Source organism: Mchenga conophoros, linkage group LG7 (genome assembly GCF_057382185.1).
Source record: "Mchenga conophoros isolate Kocher_MC1m ecotype Shallow Benthic linkage group LG7, M_conophoros_male_GT1.1, whole genome shotgun sequence".
In the NCBI taxonomy this organism is placed as follows: domain Eukaryota; kingdom Metazoa; phylum Chordata; class Actinopteri; order Cichliformes; family Cichlidae; genus Mchenga; species Mchenga conophoros.
This window is the reverse complement of record NC_140532.1, coordinates 16,063,868-16,083,141: the sequence shown is the minus strand read 5'-3', so window position 1 is coordinate 16,083,141 and position 19,274 is coordinate 16,063,868. Positions and strand designations below refer to the sequence as shown.

Sequence of the window (19,274 nt, the reverse complement as noted above, 5' to 3'; positions counted from 1 at the left end):
GCTGTGTTAGTATTTAATTTTTAGCTATACATTAGCTTCCTAACTATCTGTGGCAACGTCTGAGCTGCTGCACCCCACCCAGTACATGTTTGGCAGCAGCTAATAATTGTTTGGTTATCCGGCTTAAAAGCATTTTACTGTCGTTATTCAACACGACACAGTCTATACTGTATTTCTTTTGGCTTGGTTTTAAATAGCAGTCTTCCAAGTTTATGGATTTCGTTATACATTTATTATTATTTTTAAACAAGTTAAGGCATTGGCTTAATGACAGAGGTGGAAACTCATTTTAACTAGAGTGGTTGGGCATTGAAAGCCACAACAAACTAATATCTTCCTATACTGGCAGATTAGAATGACATCTAAATGTGTTTTCTTGAGAAATGCCTCAGAAGCAGCTGTGTTTATTATAAAGAGAAGAGAGGACACATGCATGCATGCCTCAGTGTGCTGCAGTGTTTGTAATATAAAAATGAAAGGAATTTCTGCAAGTGTACACTGTCCACATTTATGCTTTCTTTTGAAATTGTAATTAAGATGAATTAAGATGAAGCATGGCTACTGATTTGACGTGTGTTTAAAGAGCTGCCCCTCATTGTAGGAAATTAAAAATCCCTCAATGTGTGGGAGCCTGCTTAACGCCTGCGGGTCACATTAGTAATTGGTGTGTCAAGACTTGTCCCAAGCAGAGTTCAGCAATCCCTCAGTAGATGCTGAATAAACAGTCATGCTGTGAGTGTTTAGTTGTCTGAGGGGAAAGTCTCGCTTCTTTTTCTCCTGAGAGTTGCTGATTGAAATCTAAACTAAAAGTGCGTTTTCCACTTTCTGCCTGCTGAATTTGCTGAACATGTTGAGCTGGAAGGGTAGATGGTGAAGAGTTGTGTGTGTGTGTGTGTGTGTGTGTGTGTGTGTGTGTGTGTGTGTGTGTGTGTGGGGTTTCTTTTGTTTGTTTGGTTTTTTTTTTTTCCCCCCTTCCCCTCCCTCAGTGATACCGCTACTCGGTTCATGCGTGCTTATTGACACGCCCTTGTTTGCAAGGCAACAAGCGATTGAACACCTAACTCATGATGCTGGTATGAGTCAGACAAAAAGCAGCATGATGAAAGCGCCTCAGAAGCTTTTGCAAAAAATCTAATATTTCAAAATGTCACACGAGGAGACAAATGAGGGCTTTTCCTCTCAGCTTGAAGCCTTTAAAATTGCATCACTGGATTGCTGTTCTCATGAATGGAGCTCCCCCCCCCCCATCCCTTTTTGCATGCATTTGAGTCGCACTGTTTTCCCCCTAATCATCTTGCACTTGGACATCTCATCCAGGCTCTCTGTGTGGGCAGTGGTTTCTTATTGGTCAAGGAAATGGGAAATGGTAAACTGCGCTTCGATCTTTATTCTTAGTGGTCATGGCGACAAAGTTCCCACCTTTGTGAAATTTAAAAAAACAAACAAAAAAAACCCGCAACAAAAACCTGATGTTGAGTGGGCAGCACTGGATGCCTTTTTGTGATACTGTGGCTGTATTGATGTAAACATGTTTTCCAGCTGAGGTACTTGCTCAGAATTAGCCAATCTTTTAAGCTAAGTGAGGATAATCTAACCATCAGGTATTTTTATTGTTAACATAGTAGCACTCTGAATGAAGTAGTGGCTCTAGTAAAGAGGTCAGATGTGGCTCGATGTTGACCTTTTGGGCAATTTGCCTTTCCTGTGAACGCTTCTGCCTGCAGGATACCGTCACCTTAGCTAACCCTCAAAGACTGTTTTGGCTTTTGTTGCAAGCCCTTCTCACTAATGGCTCTCATGCAGAACAATATCACGGTTCACTGTGTCACACAGAAGTAGCACACACTGTCATGCAACTGTGCTTATTATCTGTCTGACCAATGAAATCCTGAGAGGGGTGCCTGCAGTGCAGAACTGCAGGTTTTGATTGTGTCCCTGTGCACTCCACCAGGCTGGATAGGGAGTTGGGCTGGTCTCAGTGGAGTTGGGCTGCGAGGCCAACATCATCCTGTGAGAGTTAAGCAGAAGCATATGTAGATGTGTTTATGTGTCTGTGTAGTCTTATATCAGAGCGCACTGAGACAAGCAGCAGCACAGAGTACAGCTCTGGGCAGTCCCACAGGCACATAAACATTCTTGTTTTACTGTCTGATGGGTAAGAAAAGCACATGGTAACATTTTTTTGTATTAACCTCTCAGTGATTTTAAAAATATTTCAGTTCACAACACTGTGCACCAGCATGGACCCAAACTAGCTATTCCATTTTTAACACAGAGAACATTTGTTTCTATTGCATTATCCTTTAAAAATGAAAATGTAGCACACGTTGTTGCTGTAGGGGAAAAATCAGAGTTTTGCCTTAAGCCTTGTTTTTAAGTGTTATGTAAATGGTTAGAGTAAGAATTTTGTTCAAACCACATCCCTGAATAAAGGCATCTTCTACTGTGCTCCTTTCATAATCGTCTCTTTAGATGTAGGCTATCCTCAAAATAGCAACAAATATGATTTACTTGAGCGAAACTGTGGTAAGCTATATTTAGTTTAATCTTTTTCTACTGACTTCTGGTCTGTCTCCAGGGCTTACTGTGCACCAGCAATATTGTCATGCCAGTGAAGATGGCTTTCTTCCTGGTGTCTTTGCTTTTAATTTCCTTCTGTCTGCTGTGACTCTGGGTTAGCAGACTCAGCAGATGAGTCCCTGTTTATTCCTAGTGGACAAGATTAGAGAAGCTAAGACTCCATGTTGCTTTTTAGATTTTGTCGTTTTATGGAGGTTGTAGACTTATTGATCTAGGAAATGCAGAAAAGTGGTTCTGTGGTTGAATGTTGGCAAAAGACTGGACAATTTTAGTGAATATTTGGCAAGGCCTTTCATTTTGAGAATTCCACACAGACTCTACAAAATCTCATCCTGGGTCCATTTCCTTGATGAGCACTGTAATTCCTTCTGCAATATTACTGTAATCTTTTGTCAGACTCACTTGCATCCTTATGCTCAAGGTGTGGCCACAGCTAATAGTATTTATAATCAGGAAGTAGAGTAAAGCCTCTTACACACAGGCTACGTTTTTTTTTTTCTTTCTTTTTTGGTTTGTTTGTTTGTTTGTTTTTTTGTTTTTTCTGAAACAGCGATGCCATTCATTATCAGTTTAATTGTCCACAACTCCTGTCTCATTTTTGCTGCTAACCTGCTCTCCTCTGCCCTTTGTTATGCCTACGGAGTGGCTTACTGGACAGTTTGATTCAAACACCTCCAGTTATCCTTTAGGCGTTTTAAGAGAGGATCTCATCTATCTATTATCTTGGACTGCAGCTGGTGGTGGTAGTCCTTGTTCTGCTCGGAGCTCCACAGGGAGCTAGGAGGCCACTCTAATCAGAACTGGCAGCAGGTGGAGAGCTGGTTCGTGTGCTGCTATGCCAAGCTTAGCAAGACTGCTGAGCAGAACAAAGACTGCCATCGGCAACTGCAGTCAGAGACGGTGAAGATTGAATTCATCAGCAAGATTAGAGGCTTACAGAAGAGACCCTTGATTATATTGCTCTGTTTTTGTTTTTTTGTTTTTTTAAAAGCTTTAAGCCTGTTTGATTACAGCAAAAATCATAATCACAACTATTTTGGTCAGTCATCTTGATTATTCATAAACTTAAAAGTTTTGCACTATATATGGGTAGGGATGGGTATCGTTTAGGTTTTATCCGATACCGGTACTTTTGAAACGGTGCCGGTGCTCAAACGGTGCTCAAACCGGTGCTTAAAGAATGGAGAACACAAAATTGGTCCAAAAACCTCATGTTCAGCTGTTTATTTTTTTGTAAAAAGATAACAATGTTAGCCTTTTCTGCAGCTATAGGGCATATATGGTATCACTCTTGGCTGGAAGCACTGCTTAAACAATGGAAAAAACACAAACTTTGTCCAAAAACCTCTCATGTTTAACTGTTTTCCACTCTTTCTTTGGTCATTTTAGCCTTTTTGTTTTGGCCAGGGTGAAGGGAGTATCTGCCATCAAACAAGAAGACAGCCACATGTAACTATGATGACATTTGCTAGTTCACCTTACATGCATTAATTTATTAACGTGGTTAGCCTACTCAACGTAAATTACACACGAACAACATTAAGCTACTCACGCAGAGAAGAACGGCTGCTGCTGCCATCATCATCCGTCATCATTTCTGCTACACTGGCAGGGCTAGGGGCCAGGACTCTCCTTTTCGGGTTTTTGGGGATGTTGCAAACTCCGGGTCTGATAACAGGCACCACACCCGCAGTAGATGTGCTCGGTGTGATGTCTCGCAGCAAGCTATCAAATACGGCACATTTCTCGGCTTTTAAAAAAAAAAACGCTATGCGTCGCCAGGTGTTTCATCAGATTTGAGGTGTTACCTCCTTTGACAGTATCACAGTATCAGCTTAAAGCACTTGTTGCAGGCTGTTGAGTTTGCATCTTTTGCTGTGAAGTACAGCCAGACTTTTGACCACTTTGCCCTGGGCGTTTTTAATCTGTAGCTCTGCTCTAAAAGAACGTACGTACCTGGACCCGCCTACTATCCTTGGAAATGTAAAATGATTGGCTAGAATCTAAAGTGTATCACAGCTCAGGAAAAAAAAGCACCGAAAAAAAGCACCGAAATGTGCGCTGCTTTTCGGTCTGGTTACTACCGTTTATGTCAGAACCAGTGCCATGATGGCACCGGATACCGGTACCCATCCCTATATATGGGGGATTTCCTTATACTTTAAATATAATTCGTATGTGAAAAACCCCCCAGAAAAAACAAAACACATGTGGGCTCCAGGGGACACAGGGTTATCTGACTGGGACTTCTGACTCTAAAGCCCCTTCACCCCAACCAGTGGTGCCTGTCGGTCCACAGCCTCCACTGTGGGAATCCCTAGGGTACAAATGTGGTTATAAAGGGCCCCCTGCAGCAGCAGACTGGCTTGCATAGCAGCGCAGGGGTGAGCGGAAACCTTGTGAGTTTTACTTCCTTTAGAAATAGCTTGTTGACTGAGATTTCTCTTTTAGTCATCTTGGTTGAATCTGTGATAAACAGTGAGCAAGTGTACACGTGCAAGCATGCACAGCTGTAACAGAACAGTATGCACCCATGGGTGTGCATATGCTCATAGAATAAATAACCAATAGAATCTAAATCTGTGTTAAGCACTACAGCTGGTTTGTTTCACTCCTGTACAATAGCACAGGAGTGAAAGAAGTCAGCAGTGAAATGAAACAGAAATGAGTATGTCTGGTAAAAGACCTGCTGCCTTTCACAATAAGAAATAATTCATGCTGTGCTGGTTAGCTGCTCACAGAGCTATGCTGTGGAGTTGGGTTAATTGAGTCTGTGCGTATTCGTGCTCACAGTGGAACATTGTGATTGTTTTGGCTGCTCGTATGCGCTCCTGCATTGAGACATTCCCCCCCATGGTTTCACCTTTGCCATTTAAACAAAGTCTCCATTCATTTATCCTCAGGAGCACACAGACATTACGTCTGACGTTTTCAACACCCTCGTACAGTGGGGCAAAAAAGTATTTAGTCAGCCACCGATTGTGCAAGTTCCCCCACCTAAAATGATGACAGAGGTCAGTAATTTGCACCAGAGGTACACTTCAACTGTGAGAGACAGAATGTGAAAAAAAAATCCATGAATCCACATGGTAGGATTTGTAAAGAATTTATTCGTAAATTAGGGTGGAAAATAAGTATTTGGTCAATAACAAAAATACAACTCAATACTTTGTAACATAACCTTTGTTGGCAATAACAGAGGTCAAACGTTTACTATAGGTCTTTACCAGGTTTGCACACACAGTAGCTGGTATTTTGGCCCATTCCTCCATGCAGATCTTCTCGAGAGCAGTGATGTTTTGGGGCTGTCGCCGAGCAACACGGACTTTCAACTCCCGCCACAGATTTTCTATGGGGTTGAGGTCTGGAGACTGGCTAGGCCACTCCAGGACTTTCAAATGCTTCTTATGGAGCCACTCCTTTGTTGCCCGGGCGGTGTGTTTTGGATCATTGTCATGTTGGAAGACCCAGCCTCGTTTCATCTTCAAAGTTCTCACTGATGGAAGGAGGTTTTGGCTCAAAATCTCACAATACATGGCCCCATTCATTCTGTCCTTAACACGGATCAGTCGTCCTGACCCCTTGGCAGAAAAACAGCCCCATAGCATGATGTTTCCACCCCCATGCTTCACAGTAGGTATGGTGTTCTTGGGATGCAACTCAGTATTCTTCTTCCTCCAAACACGACGAGTTGAGTTTATACCAAAAAGTTCTACTAGAGCTGGGCGATATGAGATTTTTTCATATCACAATATGTTTTTTTCATTTCAGGCGATAACGATATCTATCACGATATAAGCCAAATAACTATATTTGTAAGATTTAAATGTGCCGTTGCTCACAAGTAAAATGTGAAATAATCAGCAGCTTGTTTTTATTTAAATATTTATTTCCCATAATAAGTTCAACAGGGTAGATGTACTTAAGGAACATGAGACTTTTTCAGATAAATAAAGGCAAATATTGCAAACTACACAAAAGGCAGCCGCTAAAGCGTTTAAGTTTCAAAATAGAACAAACGAAACAGACTAAATTGTCAATTCCACTTAGAAACAAAATATTAATTCTAAAAATAAATCTTAGTTTGTTTTACAGAAGAACAGACAAAACTGACTAACTTTTGTCAATATCAAATAAACTGAGAACTAAAAGGAAATTCTCAATCTCTCCTTGTTGTATAGCTGAGCTTTTCAAACAGTTTTAACAGTTACTTTAGTCTGACAAAAGCCGAATGACGAATTAGCGCTTCCAGTCAGAGACACGTACACGGGTATTTTTGAAAATGGAGATTTTCCGTTTTTCCGTTTTCGTTTTAAAAAATAATCCCGTCCACACATAAAGGCAGAAATGAAGGAAAACGCTGCTATGAACATGCCAAAGCAGCAGGTGGCGCTAGATTCCTAACCGTGCCGAAATGTCGGCCAATCAGAAGTCTAGAAGCCTCGGTGGGAAAAAGTAAACAAAGCTGGGGCATAGAAGCAGAACCGAGTCGTATGTGTGGACGGACAGTAACTGTGTGTATATGTAAGCATTTAAACACTGCAGAGAGTACAATTAACAGTAACAGTATTGTAGAAATTCATTTCACCGAAACAATAACGTGGCGCAGTGTGACGCATGCACCAGTTCATTGTATTTCCAGACTTGCTTTCGGCACAATTTACAGTGCACGCTACTCTGTTTTTTGTCAGACTTGAAATAGCCGAAAAACCTTCACACTACGGAACTTCTATGGCTCTTCCGTTTGACAATCTCTCCGGCATTGGAACCATTATCTGTTTTCTCTTCGGTCACGCTCGGTTGATTTTTCTAGTCGGCACACTCATTTCCTCCATTACCCGCTGGCTGCTTCCCAAACAAACACACGTGCGGCTTGGCACTTGTGCTGTACGTAACAAGTCACGCGACGTGACGCTGCGGCTGTGATTGGTTCGGCTCTGCGCTACTTAGTTTGGATTGGCTGACCTTTTTTTTTTTTTTTTTTTTTTTGAGGACAAGAGCGGCGAGGTCTATCGCGATAGCTTAATTTCTCTATCGAGTAAAAGTTATATCGCGATACGTATCGTTATCGTTCTATCGCCCAGCTCTAAGTTCTACTTTGGTTTCATCTGACCACATGACATTCTCCCAATCCTCTGCTGTATCATCCATGTGCTCTCTGGCAAACTTCAGACGGGCCTGGACATGCACTGGCTTCAGCAGCGGAACACGTCTGGCACTGCGGGATTTGATTCCCTGCCGTTGTAGTGTGTTACTGATGGTGACCTTTGTTACTTTGGTCCCAGCTCTCTGCAGGTCATTCACCAGGTCCCCCCGTGTGGTTCTGGGATCTTTGCTCACCGTTCTCATGATCATTTTGACCCCACGGGATGAGATCTTGCGTGGAGCCCCAGATCGAGGGAGACTATCAGTGGTCTTGTATGTCTTCCATTTTCTGATGATTGCTCCCACAGTTGATTTTTTTCACACCAAGCTGCTTGCCTATTGTAGATTCACTCTTCCCAGTCTGGTGCAGGTCTACAATACTTTTCCTGGTGTCCTTCGAAAGCTCTTTGGTCTTGGCCATGGCGGAGTTTGGAATCTGACTGTTTGAGGCTGTGGACAGGTGTCTTTTATACAGATGATGAGTTCAAACAGGTGCCATTCATACAGGTAACGAGTGGGGGACAGAAAAGCTTCTTACAGAAGACGTTACAGGTCTGTGAGAGCCAGAGATTTTCCTTGTTTGAGGTGACCAAATACTTATTTTCCACCCTAATTTACGAATAAATTCTTTACAAATCCTACCATGTGGATTCATGGTTTTTTCTTTTTTCACATTCTGTCTCTCACAGTTGAAGTGTACCTCTGGTGCAAATTACTGACCTCTGTCATCATTTTAGGTGGGGGAACTTGCACAATCGGTGGCTGACTAAATACTTTTTTGCCCCACTGTATGGCTGGTTAGCTGACTTCCTGGCACCCTTTTACTGCTAGGATTCAAACCTACAGTGTGATGAAAGAAAAGAAAGGATCTCCTCTGCTAAATGTTGAGAATTAAGGCAGCAGCTTCATCTCCCTGTAGGATCAGTGTCACATCCATGCCACCCCTGTGGAGGTTCAGTAATCCCTATGGTATGGTTTGGTTTCTTTATTCACTCACAGATTCCTCATCATAAGTTCACCACTGAACATTTGGATTCTGCTAAACTCACAACTGTTACTCTTTTACTTCATTATGCATTACTTTCACGTTCCAGGTTCATCTAAAGGTCTTTTCACTGAAACAGGTCTTCTACCAAAGTCACTAGATTTCTATTCCAATAGCAAACTTGGATGATTAATTTAAGTATTGTTGAGCAACATTTAAGATAAAGTTTTCATTAATCAATTGCTTCTTTTCTTGTTTACTTGATTTTTCTGGACAGTAGCCAAAGAGTAAAACATGTCTTTATACCTTTTTTCAAAGTTGTTATGTTTATATTGTTTCAAATAATTGTTACAAATAATTAAGCAGTTGTTAATTAAAAGGGACAAAGTAAGCCTAAAAGGCTGGAATTATTGCTTATAAAAATGTTTATCATCCAGTTTTCCTAAGCTGCCTATTACTTTTAGGCAAACACATCTGGTAGCGACTGTGTTTGTCAGCAGAAAAGATGTCCCTGGTCCAAGTTGGCCAACCTTTGTTCAGCAGTGAGTGACTTTTCCTGCTGTGATGGTTTAGATAAGGATGGGAGTCTCATTTCCTATGACGCGATTCACAAACTTTGAGTTTGCAAGTTGGTGTAATCACACAGACTCTTTCAAACGCAAATTGTGTGTTTATATAACTGTCCAGGCTACAGCCAGTGCTCTCTTGACCAGTCTAAATACATTTATTAGTTACTTGATTATTAATTCTGCCTTAAACTTTAAATGTGTAATGAGCTAGCATATCATATTTAGATTATTGTTATTTTTATTAATTAGATCAGAGCACAAGCATAAAGACAAGTATCAAGTGAGCATTGACCACTTTGTTTTTCGACTGCATAATGCACATGCAGCTCATATCACAGTGGTCACAGCAGGTCACTATTTAAATTGGTTAAAGACGAAGGCTCATTTTCTTCTTCTTTAGCCATTTGTGCCTGTGGAAGTAGGCGCCATCAGCAAGAGGCCTTTGTGCCTTTGCCTCTAGCTGGCTCCAAGGAAGATCTATTTTCTTGGTGTCTGCTAAATAATAATAATAATAATAATAATAATGTAAATGTGTTAGTCCCTGTAGTGGACTAACATACCCCATGTGCTACTCTGCATTTAACCTATTCGCCCAGTGAAGCAGTGGGCAGCCACCAATGCAGCACCCGGGGAGCAGTGTGTAGGGTCGGTACCTTGCTCAGGGGTACTGCAGGGTAGCCGTACAGTGGAGTCAAATCCCCGACCTTCCGATCATGGGGCAACCACTCTACCTACTGAGCTATCCCTGCCAAAGGTGTCTTTACCACGTGCTTCTTGGATGGCTGGCCCTGCTCATGGCTTGGGGGTGTTCTATGTCAGGGCATGCATGGCTAGTTTTAGTACCATGTTCCCAATTCATCCTTACCACCTTGTTCCAGTTTCTTTTTCTACTGACACTTGTTGTGTCTCGCTCCTCAGATCGACATTGCTCATTTGGTCTGGCTAGTGGCTCTATTAAGAATTCTTCTCAGATGACTGCTGATAAAATGTCAAGCTGAGGGTAGTCTTTGTCATCCTGCATATTAAAGCTCAGGCTTGTCACCCTGCTTATTGATGTCATTCCCCTATTTTGTCTAAAATAGGCAAATAACTCCATTCTGTTAGGGTCTGAGTGTGACAGTTCAGACAATGACTGTGCTGTGATTATGGCTGTATTTACTTGTAAATTGCTTGTGATTGCTCAGAGAGAAAGTTAGACCTCTCATTTCTTTTCCCTCTGAATCCTCACCCAAGAAGCACAGTAGAGAAAGAAGGAGAGCAAGGCACCGTTGCAAAGCAGTAGGACAACCACAGTTTTTGGGTTTTTTTTCACTTGTTCTCAGATATTTTTGAGTTCATGTTGATTTCGTTTAAATATCATCGATCGTTTTGATAGCAGCCATTAAAACCCTGATGTGTGCACGAAGTTGCATAAAATCACCCAATTTAAAGTGCTTACTTTGAATAGCACTTCATAAGTTTGTTTAGAGATGAAATCACCAGGAATAATTCTTCTGTATGTTAAAGTAAAAAGTAGAAACACAGTTGAAAATGAGAATCCAAATTGAGTGAGATATGTCTCCAATTTGTGTGATTAAGCTCTACAGGATGGTTATTGGTTGATTACATTACAAATTATGCAATCAGTGCAGCGTGACATGATGTGACGGGGAAGAGTTGTTTTTTTGTTTTGGTTTTTTTTTTTTTTTTTTGGTGATTGTATGGGCCATCAGATATTATTTTTGTATTACCAAAATGTACATTCATCATTTTGAATTTCTTTCACTATTTGACCTGCTGTGATTAAATCTAAAGGGTATCATAAACATTTCTTAATCATGTTGTCCAGCTATAATGGTGTTATACTTCTGTCTGCACTATACCTGATGTGGTTTGCTGACATTGGTGAGGCAAAATGACAAGACTCTTCTTTCTATTGAAAGGTTTAATTTTCTTCTAAATGGTTTAAGGCAGTGCAGTCACAACTAGACTTTTGCCAGGGGAATAATTGAAGTAAGGACTAGGAGATAAATGCAACCTTCTTCATGATTAGATGTCTACCTCATTGTGCTTGGACATCAACCATCTTATGCAAGCATTGATTTGCCACTGGCTAAGGTTGATTCCCTCATTTGTTTCTGCGTAAACTCAGCTGAGCCCACATGGTCTTTGTGGTGTTCAGTAAAAACCTGATTAGCGAGTTGCTCAGATGTGCTTACATTTATTAGGAAGTGGTTTTGGTGTATACAAAGATTGCAATGTAGAGATAGGAATGGGGACAAAAAAACTCTGGAAAAACTGTATAAATGGCTTACTATACAGAAATTGGATCAGAAGTTTTATGTGTAGGAATTTACTGACAGAGAAGAAAGTTAAAATGTAATGTTTTAGGCCTAATGGAATAAAGACTGAAATATTAGGATTGTTGCTAGGTAGCCTACTAATGTTACTACGAGTTACAACGTTGCATTACATTAGCTTAAGCATTTATAATACATTAGCATTATATAAATTCTTATGGAGCGTAATTGATATTACACTGACAAGTAAGGAATAATAACAGAAAGTACTTTTATGTTCTACTTACTGCCTTCTTTATCAGTGAGTCAGGGTGGCAGTTGCACTACTTGCTATCTCTGTGTGTGGTATTTCCTCTTGTTGTGGTTGTCCATCTTCAGCATGTAAAGAAACAAAAGTCATAGGCTTACAGTGCCCCTCTCAGTTCTGGAAGAAGGAAAAAAACAAGTACAGTCACTTTTTTCTTTAATATAATTTTTGTATAGAAAAGTATCGTAAGCATCTCTTCTAGTGACATACCTACTCTGCAGTGAAATGTTCATCTTGGACTTGGAGCTTATAAATGTTAAACAACAGTTGCTTTTACTGAAATCCCTTTTGATTTGTATTGCTTGCTAGTCACTATACATTGTTTACTTCTCTGGGAAAGTGTACCTTAAGCTACAGTGTAGGCTATGGCAAAGGGTATAGAGCCACTTGTTGCTTCCACATGTGCTAAACATTTGGCTGCATGGTCTTGCCATTAAGTGCCAACATCATATACCTGAGCATAGACAGTGACAGCATTGTTCATTGCCCATTGGTTTTACTGTTTATATTCCCCCCAACCTGAAAGTAAAAATCAATTTAATTAGCTGTTGGTCTACACAGATTTCTGCTACTGGTGAAGTTTATTGAACACGATTTAAGTAAGTGGCTTTGATTTTTCTGGCACTTTAATAAAGCTTAAAAGCATCTGGGATAAAAGGGTGATATCCACACATCAAAGGCCTCACACACACTGAGTTTGGGGACATTCTGACGACTTAGAGCAAAGCTTCAGTCAGATGAAACCAGTAGCCTTTGAGAAAAAAGTTAATTCCTGTTAGTGCCATTTGTTAAATTGGCAGCATATAGTCATTTTGACTGTAGGCTGCTTTAGATTTCTCAAAATTATAATCTCTGATCTGTCATCTCATAATTATGGCGATCGTGGCTCAAGAGTTGGGAGTTCGCCTTGTAATCGGAAGGTTGCCGGTTCGAGCCCCGGCTTGGACAGTCTCGGTCGTTGTGTCCTTGGGCAAGACACTTCACCTGTTGCCTACTGGTGGTGGTCAGAGGGCCCGGTGGCGCCAGTGTCCGGCAGCCTCGCCTCTGTCAGTGCGCCCCAGGGTGGCTGTGGCTACAATGTAGCTGCCATCACCAGTGTGTGAATGGGTGGATGACTGGATATGTAAAGCGCTTTGGGGTCCTTAGTGACTAGTAAAGCGCTATATAAATACAGGCCATTTACCATTTATGTCCAATTTATTGCTGTCTGCTAACAAAGTTTATTTATATAGTTGTCTGTGTAATTAAGAAGTTAGAGTAATGTTCACCTTATCACTGCATTTGTAAAGACTGATTTGTACTTTCTGCATAGAATTGAGAGGAAAGTTGAAGGCCATTTGTAAAATGCATTGTTCGAAGTATTGATTTTCTGCCACAGAGAACCTTTATCATTTGCACTGAGTCTGCTGTGTGGGAGCAAGATCGACAAACCAGTCGCAGAGTCTGAATATTAACAAGAATGGTGTGTGAGTCTGTTGGCATGGACCGCTAATGTGTATTGCTCTATCATTGGAAGATGGCTTTCTTACTGACAGGGGAAATTGATTCAAGTATTTCTGACAATGAGTCAGAGCTTGGTTATGTAGAACCATTCATAATTTGATGAAATGTTTAAATTATTATTATTGTTGTTGTTATTAATGCGGTGAGGTGTGGTTGGTGGCTCAGCTGCAAGGGAGGGGAAGAGCAGCAGTCGAGGGAGGCTGGTCATCACAGCTGGAAAGCCTTACTAATTGTGCCTTCCCTGTTTTAGTAGCCGCCAGGGCTGAAGAGGAGCTGTGGGCAGGAACAGTAAGACAAAAGTAGCTGAAAACCTGCTTGTGAAAGCACAAGAGTACTGAAAAGCACACTGTAAGTAAAGAAACATCCATGTAATAGTGAAATTTGGGTTCGGAAAAATTTTCATTATCAGCGTAAAAACAGACATTTCACAAGTATTATTTCTGTCAGATTTATCAAGCAGGTTTAGTAAAAAGTAATTTATTCATATAGCCCATACAAAAAGAACAGTAGTATACATTAGCCATGCTTGTGGGACAAGCAGTTTTCAGCAGTGCAGAATTTAGGCAAACATATACAAAATTATCACATAATGAATGGAATTTAGTCTATTTACTTCATCCAAATTGTGCTCAGGGTCATGTGTTGCTTCATGGGCACTTTTCTCCCCGTTTTCAGAAGAATCACTCCTCGTCTTAGAATAATGGTCAGATTTGAGTGAAAGTTGGACACAGTGATTACCTCAGGGGATTCATCCAAATTGTGTTAATCCAAGGTCGTGTTTGTTAATTAATGGGAAGTAACTTGTGACATGTGATGGATCTTTAGGTGGATGAACCACTGCATCAATGACATTCTGGTTGTTTATGTCGGTGTATTTTAATAATCAGGGTGTAGGCCTCTTTCTGTGCTCATTAAACCCTGTTTTAATGAGCATCGTTACGGTCACTGGCCCTACTGTAGATTAAACAGCAGTGTATTTAAAATTAACCTTTAAGATTTTTATCAGCAACATTAATCTTTATGAAACTGCCATGGATCACTTCTCTGCAGGACGTACTTTACTTTCGACATTTTAGGTTTGCTAATAATACACAGTGGTTTATAGTGTTTATAGTGTGAAACGGTTAATTTTGATGATCACTGTAGAAGCAATAATCATAGCAGTTCTTCAGACTAAAGAAAGCTGCAGAAGATTGTCAGCATACATAAAAGAATAAGACAAGCAGCTCAAAATAATGAAATGGTTTGTTACAGCCGTGACCATTGTTGTCCACATGCGCTTAACTTGATTTAGTTAAGCACATGTGGGCATGCTGTACAGTCCCTCATCTGTGACAATAGTGCCAGTCACTCTGCTTTCTGGTTGCACTCGCTGAGATTGGCAAGGATCCCAGTCCATTCCATCAATTAGTGGACCTACCTGGTTGATGTGCCCTTTAAGCCCAGTATATGACGTTAGAACCAGGATTAACAAAAGATGTGAACGTGAGAAAGGTAGCAGTGTGTGACGCTGCTCTCCCATATGGAACAAAATGGTAGTCAGCTTTTCAGTTTCAGGGTTGTTTCTCTGTGTTCTGAACTCTTATGTCTCTAAAGACATTTTTAAATACTGTGTGATTTTATTTATGTATTTGTATTTTTTTTTTTTTTTTTTTTTTTTTTTTGTGAGCCAGCCAAAGTAATGCTTTCTTGCTTGAATAGTTTGGATAACACCTAAGATGTGCACTGAGTCTGCTAAGATTTAAATGTGCTGTATAACTGCAGACCATTTCACTTGTTTTGTTTGACATTTTCTTCATTGCTTGTTTAGTGTGAGCCCCAGAACATGGTGATTGTCATGCTGCCAGGTAATAATGGTAACGTCAACATCATCTTGTGCTTCAAAAGACTGCTTCCCAGTTTATGGCACAACAAGGAAGTTGTGCTTGGTTTCACTCACCTATACATACTCGAATGTGTTGCAGGGTAGTACTTAGAGATGGAACAAAATATTGATATGGCAATACATTCTGACTTCCTCTTTCAGTATGGCTGTACACTGAATAGATATTTTGCAGCCACTTGTCTTAGAGCTGCTGCTTTATGGCGCCCTGCATCACTCATGCATGTCAGTTAAGTGAAGCTAAACTAAATGAAAGGTATCCACCTTGTTGTTGTGAAGAGGAAACTCTTATCAAACTATTATCAAAATGGAATAATAATGATGCACGAATGTAATGCATATAAAATGCAGTGCTTGTTGGCTTTTCTAGGCCTATTTTTCCTTAGTCACTTTACAGATATCGTGAGGTATCACTGATAATTGCCTTGCAGTGTATTAAGTGTGATAGAATCACTATCATCATAACAAAATTATCATGGGAACCTTAATAGCTTGGTAAATCCTGATTTACCTTTATAGCCGATAAAAGTGGACACATTTCTGTGGAAACCAGCTTATGTGTGTTTACAGTCATTACTAGAACTACTGCTTTCGCTCAGGATGCTAAATGAGACCACAGAGAACATAAATGCACACCTTTGATGTACTAAAATACATATTAATAGATGTTGAAATAACACCAACGTGTTGGGTACTTAAAGAATTTCTATTTTTATCTTTATTGAGCCATTAATTCCACGTGGACATGGTTTTAGTGACGCAAGTTGAAACCTCAAATGAGTACACTTCGTCATCCAGCAGTGCTGCTTAGCAACCAGGTAACGCTTCAGAAAGCAAGACGTGCTGAGAAAGCAAGGATCAAGTCGAAGTCTTGAAATACTGTGCCAGCTGAGGGATCTGTCCTCAGAACAATTGATTAACTGAAATACTTTAAAACTAAAACTTTGACATACCGTTTATTTATCAGTGGTCAGTACAAAAGGGAATAGTAAGGTTTTAAATTTTTTGATGTTTTAATCGGCTTAAACTCTTCGTCTATAGAAATCAACCTCTTAGTTTACTCCGCGTCTGATTGGTGAGTATTTGCTCGTTGTTTGTTGAACTTGAGGATGACTGAGAAAAGGAGAATGCCAAAATGTGATAGAGATTTTTGTACGTTGTGCTTTAAACCTTGAATATTAATTTTGTTAATATTTAATAGCCAGTGTGGCACATTTACATACCAAATGAAAATTCTACCCACATTTGGCATTTACCAGGTGTTGATTTTGGACCTTGTTCTCATCTGGACAAAGTAAATGTTCTCAACCCTGTGTTTTTCCTGTGAGGGCGGTAACATCTGCTTCACTTCTAGAAACTGCAGATTATCATACTCCATTTTTAGCTTCTCTGCACAAAAGCAAGCTCAAAGAAACGCAGAAAATGTCAACAGGAAAGTTGGACTAGCAGGACTTTATTTAAGATTAAATTGTTAGACAGCCTGTGTGGGTCTTCCTTAGGTTTCCTAAATATGCTGTGCAAGTATAATATTGGAGTATCAATGTAGATCATACATTGTTCCACATCAAACTACTAAAATATCTGCTGTGTCCCCTGGACCTGTGTGGTTTGTTTTCTTTAGTTTGTTTCTCTCAGTGGTGGAGAATAAAATGAAAGAACTTCCAGTTTACTTACTGCTTATGTTTCACTGGTAACACAAAGTTTTAATAAAGGAGTTCAATAAAGTATCCCAGGATCTTTTTCTCAAGTGATGGAGATGGAGCTAGAGATTGGCCATCTGATTGGTGCTTCCTTTAACTCTGTGGAGACGAGAGAACGGAGCTAGAAGGCGATGTTTCTGCTTAACCAGCCAACCTACTCTCCACCACTTACCACTCGGAGGTCATGAACTCTGAGTAGTGGCTAAAAGAAGGGGCTGCAATATTCAGTTGTGCCATAGGGACACCAATGTAGGACACGGCATTGAAAGCAGCCAGCTGAGCTGGTTCAGGTATTTGACCCTTTGGCAGTTTCCTGCCACACCCAGCTCACAGGAGACCCAGTGGATGACCCAGAACTCACTGTAGAGATTAGATATCTTGTCTGGCCTGGGAGTGTTTTAAAATCCTCCAGGAGGAACTATAACGTGTTGTTTGGGGGGGGGAGAGAGTCTTTAATACCCTATTTAGCCTGCTCCCTCCCCAAGCTGAATGACTTCCGACCGGTGGCACTGACGTCACATCTTATGAAGACTCTAGAGCGGCTCTTCCTCAACCTCCTCCGACCACAGGTACAACATGCCCAGGACCCACTACAGTTTGCATACAAGGCGGGTGTCGGAGTGGAGGATGCCATCCTGTACCTCCTACACAGAGCCCACTCACACCTGGATGGGGGAAAAGGCACGGTCAGGATACTGTTTCTTGACTTTTCCAGTGCCTTTAATACCATCCGGCCCTGTATGCTTCAGGAAAAACTGAACAGGATGGAGGTGGACCCCTGCCTGGTGGCTTGGATCTCCGACTACCTCACCGACAGACCACAGTACGTCAGGCTGAAGGACATCACGTCTGACACTGTGGTCAGCAGCACAGGAGCACCACAGGGAACTGTGCTGTCCCCTCTTCTCTTCACCCTGTACACCTCTGACTTCTGCTACAACTCTGAATTATGCCATATTCAGAAGTTTGCAGATGACACGACCATCATGGGGTGTATCTGGGATGATCAGGAAGAGGAGTACAGAAGTCTGGTGAGGAACTTTGTTGCATGGAGTCACACAAACCACCTGCAACTCAACACCTCAAAGACTAAGGAACTGGTTGTGGACTTCGGGAGGTCCAGAGAAGGTCCACTGCCGGTTCAGATAGAGGGGGAGGAGGTGGTCAACAAGTACAAGTACCTCGGGCTGTGGGTGGACAATAAACTGGACTGGTCATGCAACACAGAGCACCTGTATAAAAAAGCCCAAAGCCGACTGTACTTCCTCAGGAGGCTGAGGTCTTTTAACATCTGCAGGAAGCTCCTGAGGATGTTTTACCAGTCGGTGGTTGCTGGAGTACTTTTCTATGCTGTGGTGTGCTGGGGGAGCAGCACAGCAAAGGAGGACTCATCCAGGCTGGAGAAACTGATCAGGAAGGCTAGCTCTGTGGTCAGCATGAAGCTGGACACTCTGGTGACAGTGGCAGAGAAAAGGACACTAAAAAAAACTGCTGGACATTATGAACAATGCTGGGCATCCTCTGCACACGGCCATAAACAACCAGAAGAGTCTGTTCAGTGACAGGTTGCTTCTCCCCAAGACAAGAACTAACAGACTTAAAAACTCCTTTGTCCCACACGCCATCAGACTGTTTAACTCCTCTCTGGAGGGGAGAGGGAGGGGAAACAGGAGGACAAAGGAGGGGGGAACAACTAAGCTGTAGTGCCTCTGCACCTCACTGTACAATACCTTGTGCAATACTTTTTGTAAATAGTCAACAGTGCAATAGACTCAATACTTGAAATGTACAATTCACTTGTATTTTTATTTTTTATTCCTATTTATTCTATTTATCCCCTTTGTATATTTTATTTTATATTTGTTTATATTATATGTGTGTATGTATGTATATATGTATGTGTGTGTGTGTGTGTGTGTGTGTGTGTGTGTATGTATGTATATATATATATATATATATATATATATATATATAATTTATTTATTTATTTATTTATTAGGGGTGCAACGATATTCGTATCGATATTGAACCGTTCGATACAGTGCTTTCGGTTCGGTACGCATATGTATCGAACAATACAACATTTGTAATTTATTTTATCAACTTTCCTTCCGACGATGCTGTCTGTGTTGAGCGCTCAGTGAATCTGCGTTCGACTACTCCGCCTAGGCTGCACTGTCGAGCGCAGATCCACTGAGTGCTCAACACAGACAGCATAGTCAGAAGGAAGAGCGCAGGGCAAGCTAGCGAGACAGAAGTTAAGCAATACTTGCAACAGGCAAATTGAACCTCATTCAGATCTGGCGTTTGGAATTATTTTGGTT

The 19,274-nt window shown here is 41.1% G+C and overlaps 1 protein-coding gene across 1 annotated transcript in view; it reads left to right on the top strand.

Annotated features, from left to right (window-relative positions):
- Positions 1-19,274, top strand: part of LOC146569889 (tumor protein p53-inducible protein 11-like) — a 44,963-nt gene that overhangs the window by 547 nt on the left and 25,142 nt on the right. The window lies entirely within an intron of this gene.